This window comes from Pygoscelis adeliae, unplaced genomic scaffold (genome assembly GCF_000699105.1).
Source record: "Pygoscelis adeliae isolate BGI_AS28 unplaced genomic scaffold, ASM69910v1 Scaffold88, whole genome shotgun sequence".
In the NCBI taxonomy this organism is placed as follows: Eukaryota; Metazoa; Chordata; class Aves; order Sphenisciformes; family Spheniscidae; genus Pygoscelis; species Pygoscelis adeliae.
Genome location: NW_008825616.1, coordinates 2,129,277 through 2,135,400, shown reverse-complemented (window position 1 = coordinate 2,135,400; position 6,124 = coordinate 2,129,277). Strand labels below are relative to the sequence as shown.

Below are 6,124 nucleotides of genomic sequence, written 5' to 3'. Positions count from 1 at the left end.
AGCTGGAATCTGCTTTTGTGCTTTGTCTGGCAGCAGAAATAGGGCAAGTTAGACACGTCACCTATGACGGCACACCTGAAACCCAGAGCAAACCTTTGGAGCCATCTCTAGTCTGCCTTGTGTCAGAACCGAGTCTGTTTGACCTCAGCTGAGTGCAGTCACTGAAGCTAAGAGGAGAATTTGGCCCTTTTGAGAAGACCACATGAAACAAAGGGCTTGAATAACGTCAGAGAGACTGAATGGTGGCACATTGCTGACTGGCCAAAACTAACTTTTCTGTAAGGAAACACACACAGACAAAAATAGGAAAGGCAGTCAGAAGAAATAGGATGACTGAGAAGATAGCGTGAGTTCAATACATCCTTTGTAGGAGATAATTTAACTGTGTTTGAGTTCCAGCTTGTGGCTATGATGAGATCACAGAACCATAGAATCATTTAGGTTGGAAAAGACCCTTAAGGTCATCGAGTCCAACCGTTAACCTAACACTGCCAAGTCCACCACTAAACCATGTCCCTAAGCACCACATCTACACATCTTTTAAATACCTCCAGGGATGCCCAGCATTAGCTTCGTACACATGAACGCTTCAATTAAACTTTGCGTTATGAGAACAGTTCTTGACTCATTGGTGCAATCACAGACAGCATCAGTGAAACGAGTAAGCTTACATCAATGTAAAACTGGTGGTCAAGGCAGGCCCTGGCTGGGGGTACAACTAATATGGAGATAATATGGAGGTATGCTGATATGGAGGACCTGGTGATGTTATAACGTCAGCATTGGTGCACCTCCACTGGGTTCTTTGAAAATGTCCTCATACAACTCTAAGTTACACCAGAACAAGGTTTGGCATCTGGGGCTTATAGGAACAAGGAAACAAAAAGATGGTGCAGCTTGATGGCAGTTCAGGTATTGTTCTTCTTTATTAATAATTATTTTATCAGATATATCTTCAAAAGCTGGTTTGATCTTCCATTCCAAAAGTACCTAATTGGCTTTTGATATTGACCATTGGAGTTACCCCATAGGATAAAGTGCCTCATTTCCTTTTTCATCTGAGGAAAAAAGGTTAAATCAAGAGGAGTCTTCTCCCCAGCAGGAAGGGCCTTTTTGGGGAGCACTCTAGGGATGCTTGGTGCTGGCTGGTCTTGGAAAAACACACAGCAGTTTCTAGAAATCACATAAAACAGCTCTATTGGAATGGAAAACATGGTTATTCAAGGCATTACAGGCAGGGTCAGAGATCCCAGGTTGGTGCGATTGTGCTTTCCTATTGCCAGCACTATCGAAATATTTGCCTTCTTTTTATTCAAAGCATGTGATCATAGGGACAGTTGTCAAGTCTCCATCTTATTTAAATAATTCCCTATATTAATAACACGTTTAGCTTGCTCAGATGAAAGGACTGCAAAACCATCTCATTCACTATCCTATTATCTCTGTAGTTATGACTAAGGAAATAATCTGCTAGTTGACGTTTTACTTATGATTTTTGAGTCATCCTGTTTCACCACAGGATTATTTTCACAGATGATTTCCTACTAGAAAGGAAAAAAGGTTTTAAAACCCTGTCATTTTTTTATGCAGTTATTTTGGGTCTGGTTCCATGAAACATTTCTATCCTTGTTAAGTTTTAGACAAGAATATCTTTTTTTTAAACAGCATCTGGAGTTTGAGGGCTGAAGGCTACTTGACATTGTCCTTTTAAGTTAACACTGGTGGAGGACAGTTACTCTGACTTGACACAGAGACAGCTTAGACAAGTTGCTATGGCAGAAGCAGAAGGAAGAGTGGAAGGGTTGCTGCTTATTCATGTTTTTTTAAAAGACAATGCAAAGACGAAAGACTTGTTCTCCTGGCAAGACACAGTCACACACATTATTGGTTTTAATCACATGAAAACTGCTAAGGAGTCTATCAAGGCCTCAGGGCCAGTGAAGTGCAGGTGAACTTGATACACTCAACATCCTAGAAAGTCTCTGACATTTGATACAGGGGTGTTAAACGCATTTCCAGCTTGTTTATGGCAAACAATAAAAGAAAAACAACCTCCCTTACCCACCCTACCAAATCAAAAAACAAATTACTTCTATAAATGTAAAGGAGGGATCCCACGCCCCCTTCTCCCCTAAAAAAACTTGAAGCAAGTCCAGGGTCAAAAGCCCAAAGGTGGAAAAAATCCCCTATCCCTCCATTTTGGACAGGTGATGAACCAAACTCTACTTCAGGCACAGTTTTCAAACACCTCCTGTTTCCAGAAAGATCTGCCCCAAACCTGTGTCCAACCTAACCCCAACCCCCAGCCCCATGTTTCTTGCTTTGGGTCTGAATGTCCTCTCTTAACCTTCAACTGTTCAAAACACAGCGAAACAGAAAAATGAGGGAAAAAATATCATTGTTGGCACGGTCAATATTTTTGTCTCTCTTGACTCCCATGGGACATTTTCCGGATTGATGCCAAACCTACCATGCCCTCCAGCAGTCTGGGTTTGGGTACTGGCTTCATGAACTAGCACAGAGGGCCCGGCTGCTGTTTCTGAGTGGTCTGAAGGAACGGACCCAGGAAGGCAAAGGCCACCGGCTCCTCCTTGCATGCCCGGGGGAAGAGTCACCAGCAGTGACGCCGAGTCCACGAGTTTCTTTAGAGCTGTCTTGATCTCCTTATCAGCACGCTGAAGCGAGGCCTGGACAGAAGTCTCCATCTCTGACTGTGGGGAAGTCATTCCTACAGACAAGAACAACAGCTTTTCTCTCTTCAGGGTAAAAAGAAAATAGCAGCATCATCCAACCCATGGAAACATTTGCAATCGTATCATTTTCCCCTCCTAGAGCAGCGAGCTGATGCAGAAATGCTTATTCCAGCAAAAGGGAACATAGCTAAGACTTAAAATAAGAAGGTTGGCACAACACGGTTCAGAAGGACATATCTCACCAGGTTGAAGACACTGTGCCACACTGCACACACACCCGGCCTCTCCCCAGACAGCAGAACAAAGGATCCATCTCCCAACTCAACCCTACGTTGGCTGGTCTGTCAAAAGCACCTTTATTAAGATCAATGAAATTAACCCAGCGGTGACCCATTGCACTGATACAGACCCTATGTGCAAGGAGAACATTATTCTCACTGGGAAGGAGAAGGAGTGAGCACGTACCAGCCTCATCGGTGACTCTGGAGAAGGGCAGGGGAAAGAAGGGAGGGCCGTTCTGCTTCATGAGCCTGTAAGTCTGAGAGGATGGCAGAAAAGCTACTCGTTGATCTAGAGTAATGTATTTGTTCTACTTTACAATATCTGAATGTTTTTGCTGGGCTCTGCACTAGAAGGTACCCGAGACTTTTAAATTTGTACTGGACTATGCCTTTGCAAGATACTCTAGAAGCAAAGTCACCTGGTCTGTACAGTAATGCACAGCAGTTGTGTATGGGGGAACATTATACAGAGGAAGATAGAACTCCTGCCTCAAGAAACTCATGGTCTTGAAGGCAGAAGGAAGACAAAAGCTTTCCACACAGAAAAATGGATTTTCAAGCATACATCTTTGCAGAATGGCCACCCAGGAGACAAATACCATGGTCTCATCCCCAGTCAGTGCTGGTTGAAGAAGCTAGGCTAGGATGGGATCACAGGACTTCAGGAGCTCATCTCATCCGATCTCCTGCCCAATACACCTTCCACAAATCTTGAAGAGGCACAACAAAGGGACCGATGATATCTAGGGAAACCCTCAGGTAACCATAAAGACAGACAAAATGCATGTCAGACTAAGACAGTTCATCATGTTCATGATGTGATCGCTTGCCAAGCAAGGGTGCCAACTCGAAACATCATGTGGTTCAAGAAGAAGTAAGAGCACTTGCACACAAATGGCTCTGACTTGTTTAATGTCATTGACACAGGAGCATGTCCTGTAGCTGTTTTGAGTCTGCTCCTTTCCTGGCCTCAAGAAAGTAAATTCCCATGACAGACCTTAGCAGCTAAAGTTGAAGGCTACGCTTGGATCAGCCCCCCTTGAAGACATCTCACTTGATTTTTGTTTTCAATGTCCTCCCCATGACCACAGTGGTTATGAAATATTTCAGTTCTGGGTTTGTTGATGGAAAAAGCAAGTTTTGCTCACACGATCTCCCAGACTGCCCATCAGTGTTCATCAGCACTGGGCCAGGTGGAAGATCTTTATATATTTTCCCAGATAAATATTTTGATTCTCTGGTGTTCCTGTTGTGGTTGCTGCCAACTGGTGCTGTCCTACGAGCTGGGCAGCTGCCAACAAGTGAACTGTTTGGAAAGGCATGAAACACTCTTAGTATCTCAGTGAGAAAATATATTCACAGGTGTATATATATACAGGTTACAGATAACCACAGGTCTCCCCCATACTGCTAATACGACCACTTTCCTCCCTGTTTAGGGATGTTACACGCTATGATTCAAGCTGCTGACCTGGGGAACTTTACTATTAGCTGAGGTACGTCAAACTAATGCCGCAGTGATGACACGCCTGTGGTGGACAGCCTGTTTCCCAATTCTAAAACTCTCACCCGTGAACCTTTCCGCCCCACATCTCCTTCAGACAATAACCAGGAACACAAGACTGATATGTATTTTGAAGTTCCAGTTCAGCCTCAGAGAAGGACCCAAGAGGACAAGCATCGTTCAAAATTGTTGACTCACAGACCCGAGTTGGAAGTATCCCTGAAGAGGTTCTTTCACTTCAACGCTTCTGAAACTGTCCATAAAAAAAGGAGCCAGAGCCCAAGTGCATTAACGTTCTTGGGTTACAACCCAGCGCCTGCTGAAGTCAATGGGAGAAGTGGATGAGCTGATGGACTGCCAAGTGCCGTGAACAGAGAACACACAAACCCAGCGAGTTCAGTGACAGCTGATGCAAGACATTTATTGATATAAACTCAGCATCTAACAGCATATCTTGCATTTGATTTTTTTGGTGTGTTTTTTTCTTTTTGTACCTCAAGCAAACTGAAGTTTCCACTTTATTAATACGCATTTACCTGCAGGAATTTTAGTAAAACTTTGTTTGTATTAAAATTTTTAATACGGCTGTATGTTTTCATCTACAAGAAATAAATCCCCACACGTCTCATTAGTTATCTACATAGTTTAATCACTTACAAGCATAATTTTTAACCTCTAGGAAAATATTTTGAAAGTATATGTAATGAAGTTTTCATAAACCTTTCGCTTTTTGAGCAGTCCTGCATAAGATTTTAAAAATTCCTTTCAAATGATACTCTTTTGCTTAAATTTCAAAAGAAAATGTAAACAGATGTTAATTGCTTTGAGCTAATGAATCAAAGTATAGTTGTTTCTTCTATGACCATCTGAACTGCAACCTTCTAGCTTCTTTAGAAATATCTGAGCATCAACCACAACAGGAGGAAACCTCCACGTTGCTTTACATATCTTTATTATCTGTTAGATGAATATTATATTTTTGAAGACTATCATAAGGCAAATTCTTTTCTCAGCAATATCTTTGTAAATCTGAATCAAATCCACTGCCTTCTGTGGAATTATTCTAGATTGATACTGGAATAACTGAGATCAGAACCAGGCCCAATATAAAAGAAATATTTTTAGTTTCGAAAGTATTTCCCTGTTGTATGTCTGTTACTTTCCAATGTACAGTGCAATATATGAAAAAAGCACTAATATATATCCATCGTATTGCTTAATTATAAAACAAACAGTATAAACCAAAGAGATGTTATAAAAAACGGGAGAGTAACATAAAAGAGCCTTGATTTCTTTCACCACGTGTAGTCACTGGAAAAGCATCCTATATCATGAGGGTAGTGCACATGATGTTACACATAACATCCTGTTTGGATATTGAAAGTAAAAGGCTGTGAAATCACTACGTTCCTTTTAGTCAGCACATGATCAAGGTGCAGCCACAGAAGGAAAAAAATAATGTATTCTTTTCTACGAGCACCTTTTGTGAATTCAATCCCTGTTAGCGGGAATATCGCCCGGAGGACTCCAGAACATGCTTCACAATTTTACATAGCTGGGAAACACTGAGACAACATCACACATCAACATTTCCAAGGCAAAAACTCACTCAATCCTCTCTCTAGTGCTAGTTAGAAATTCAGCTG

General features: G+C 41.9%; 1 protein-coding gene across 1 annotated transcript in view; it reads right to left on the bottom strand.

The window, feature by feature from the left end:
• OBSCN (obscurin, cytoskeletal calmodulin and titin-interacting RhoGEF) overlaps nucleotides 1-6,124 on the bottom strand; it is a 203,829-nt gene that overhangs the window by 27,786 nt on the left and 169,919 nt on the right. The window lies entirely within an intron of this gene.